The 3,877-nt window shown below is 44.5% G+C and overlaps 1 pseudogene; it reads right to left on the bottom strand.

Annotated features, from left to right (window-relative positions):
• Positions 1-767: 767 nt before the first annotated feature.
• LOC129019599 (selenoprotein K-like) lies at positions 768-1,063 on the bottom strand (annotated as a pseudogene).
• Between the last annotated feature and the right edge of the window lie 2,814 nt (positions 1,064-3,877).

Genomic DNA, 3,877 nt, shown 5'->3' on the forward strand with positions numbered 1-3,877 from the left:
ATAGGGCAGTCGGAAGACCGTGTGTGTCCGTGGCTTTTAAATACACCCCGAACGTCTATCTCTTTTAACTGGAGTATTTAATTTATTTACATTTAATATAGCCACTGATAGATTTAAAGCTGCCATTTTATTATATTTTCTTTTTTGTGTGTGCTAAATACACAGCCTTTTATTTATCTTCTTCATATTCAATCTTTTTATGAATTTAAAGATGAGGAGGCCGGGGGCAATGGCTCACGCCTGTAATCCTAGCACTTTGGGAGGCCGAGGCGGGCGGATTGCCCAAGCTCAGGAGTTCGAGACCAGCCAGGGCAACACGGTGAAACCCTGTCTCTACTAAAATACAAAAAATTAGCTGGGCATGGCGGCGTGCGCCTGTAGTCCCAGCTACTCGGGAGGCTGAGGCAGGAGAATCGCTTGAACCCAGGAGGCGGAGGTTGTGGTGAGCCGAGATCACACCACTGCACTCGCCAGGGCGACAGAGTGAGACTGTCTCAAAACCACAACAACAACAACAACAACAAAAACTATATTAACACTTTAATACCCTAAAGATAATGAGACAAACGTGCATTTGTGGAACTGCATGTCAGTCAGGCCAGTTCCCTGCAGAGGGAATTCCCAGCATGACCTCATTCATCTGCGAGGACACAGAGCAGTCCTTGTTTAGACACACACTTTCATCTACTGCTCCAGCATGGTCAGCACTCCACTTCTTAATGGTTTCCTTCTGCTATGAATATGCATGTCCAGTTGCTTCTTAGAGCAGACATTTACCTTCCTCATCCACCAGCCATTGGAGGAGGACTGGGGCCACCCAGATGATTGATTGGACCCATTCTTCCGGGAGGGTTTCCCGGTGGCCCTCTTCCATCATCATCGTATCTGAAATCAGATGAGTTTCCATAGCTTCTTCTTTTTTTCAAATCTTGCTGAAGCAGAGTTTTGAAAAACAAAACCACAAACTCAGCTATTCCCCAGAAGAAATCTGTTATCAAAGATAATCTCCATGGAGACTGACTCCAGCTGTCCAACACTTGTGCGTTTGAGATGTAAACCATCTTGCCCCCATTCTCCGCTTCGGAGCCTTATTTATTACTTTTTAAAAACGGGGTCTCCCTATGTTGCCCAGGCTGGCCTTGAACTCCTGGGTTCAAACGATCCTTCCGCCTATGCCTCCCAAAGTGCTGGGATTACAGGCGTTAGCTCCTGGCATTTTAATTTGTTTTCTTTTTGTTGCATGTTTCCTTTTTCTCTCCTTTCTTTATGTTGGATTGATGTATTACTATTCCAATTTTCTCTTTAATAGCTTGTAGGTTGTTTTAGTCATTACTCCAGGAATTTTAATAAGTCCAAATTTATCAATACTCTGACTCTCCTCTCACAGAATGCATTCAATTTCATATACCCTCTTAGATTTAAAATACAAGATATCAGTTACATATTCGTTTTGTTTAAAAAATCTCTCTGGGCCGGGAGTGGTGGCTCACGCCTGTAATCTCAGTACTTTGGGAAGCTAAGGTGGGCGGATCACAAGGTCAGGAGATCAAGACCATTCTGGCCAACATGGTGAAACCCTGTCTCTACTAAAAATACAAAAATTAGCTGGGTGTGGTGGCACATGCCTCCACACCCAGCTAATACCAGTAGAATACCAGCTACACAGGAGGCTGAGGCAGGAGAATCGCTTGAACCAGGGAGTCAGAGGTTGCGGTGAGCTGAGATTGCACCACTGCATTCCAGCCTGGTGACAGAGTGAGACTCCATCTCAACAAACAAACAAAAATCTCTCTGATGTTATACTATTATTTTGTCAGTATTCATTTACATTTACTCAGAACATTAACATAAATATAAGTGGTGTTCAAATTAACAGAATGTTTAGGTTTTGTCAAAGAGAAATACAGTGGGGCTGGGCGCAGTGGCTCATGCCTGTAATCCAGTGCTTTGGGAAGTTAAGGCAGCTGGATTGCTTGAGGCCAGAAGTTTAAGAGCAGCCTGGGCAAAATAGTGAGACCCCATGCCTACAATTTTTTTTTTTTTTTTTTAATTAGCTGGGCCTGGTGGTCTACACCCATAATCCCAGCTACTCGGGAGGCTGAGGCCAGAGGATCACTTGAGCCCAAGAGCTATGATGACATGATTACACTGCAGCCTAGGCCACAGACCTAGACCCTGTCTTAAAAAAGAAACAAAAAGCCCAGACGCAGTGGCTAAAACCTGTAATCCCAGCATTTTGGGAGGCCGAGGTGGGCAGATCGCCTGAGGTCAGCAGTTCAAGACCAGCCTGGCCAACATGGTGAAACCCTGTGTCTACTAAACATACAAAAATTAGCCAGGCGTGGTGGTGTGCACCTGTAATCCCAGCTACTCAGGAGGCTGAGGCAGGAGAATGGCTTGAACCTGGGAGGCGGAGGTTGCAATGAGCTGAGATTGCACCATTGCACTCCAGCCTGGGTGACAAGAGCGAGACTCCATCTCAAAGAAAAGAGTCCAGGTGTGGTGGCGTACACCTGTAATCATAGCACTTTGGGAGGCCAAGATGGGTGGATTACCTGAGGTTATGAGTTCAAGCCTGGCCAACACAGTGAAAACCCATCTCTACTAAAAATACAAAAATTAGCAGGGTGTGGTGGCACATGCCTGTAATCCCAGCTACTCGGGAGGCTGAGGCAGGAGCATCACTTGAACCCAGGAGGCAGAGGTTGCAGTGAGCCGAGATCATGGCCACTGTACTCCAGCCTGGGCCACAGAACCAGACTGCATCTCAAAAAAAAAAAAAAAAAAAAGAAAGAAAGAAAAGAAAAGAAAAAGAAACAAAGTGAGACAATAGTAAAAGGCAGTAAAGACAGATTTTATTCAGTAACAACTACTGCATTAGGGAACAGAATCCAGTGTGAACTGAGCTCCACTTTGGGAAACAAAAATCAGGAGTTGTTGAAAATGCTGGGGTGTACTAAAGGAGACACTGAAAGGTGTTAAGGGGGAGTTTGGTCCATATGACTAAGGCATCAGGTTTTTTTTTTTTTTTTTAACTAATTGATATTTATCCAGAGTAGAAACAAACTTCTTGTATCTTTACGACTGAGGTAGTTGTGAAAGTTGGAGCAAGACAGCCACCAAAGTTAGGCCCTTACACTTCCACAGGAACTGAGAGGCTGGAGCAAGACCTGGCTCTCTGAATGTTTGCATTTCAAACTCAGCTCTCTGAGGAGACAGCTCTTGGTGGTAGATTTACATCTCAAAGGGGCAGAGAAATGGTTTATAATTGCAAGCTTTCTAAAGTAACTGCTTTAAGAGGGGGCTTAAGGACCTATCACAATTTACAGGTTTTGGCTGGAACAGTATGTTTTCAGAACAGTATTGAGCTTTCTCAGGCAGGTTTTTTTTTTGAGATGGAGTCTTGCTCTGTCACCCAGGCTAGAGTGCAGTGGCGTGACCTCGGCTCACCGCAATTGCCGCCTCCCGGGTTCAAACAATTATCCTGCCTCAGCCTCCTGAGTAGCTGGGATTATAGGCGCCTGCCACCACGCCCAGTTAATTTTTGCATTTTTAGTAGAGATGGGGTTTCACCATGTTGGTCAGGCTGTTCTTGAACTCCTGACCTCCAGTGATCCACCCACTTTGGCCTCCCAAAGTGCTGGGACTACAGGCGTGAGCCACACTGCCCAGCTTACATCTGAATTTCATTCCAGGATTAAGTGTCTGATTCACCTAAACAGATCGGAATGAAAGCCCTCTTACGGTTTTTACTTATTATCTGTTTACCCAGAATGAATTCAAATTTAAAAAGCGTAAAACTTTTTTGAATTCATTAAACTTGAATGGTTAATGGTTTTCATTTCATCAAAATGCACTAAAAATAACACAAGTAATG

Source organism: Pongo pygmaeus, chromosome 20, assembly GCF_028885625.2.
Source record: "Pongo pygmaeus isolate AG05252 chromosome 20, NHGRI_mPonPyg2-v2.0_pri, whole genome shotgun sequence".
NCBI classification, from domain to species: domain Eukaryota; kingdom Metazoa; phylum Chordata; class Mammalia; order Primates; family Hominidae; genus Pongo; species Pongo pygmaeus.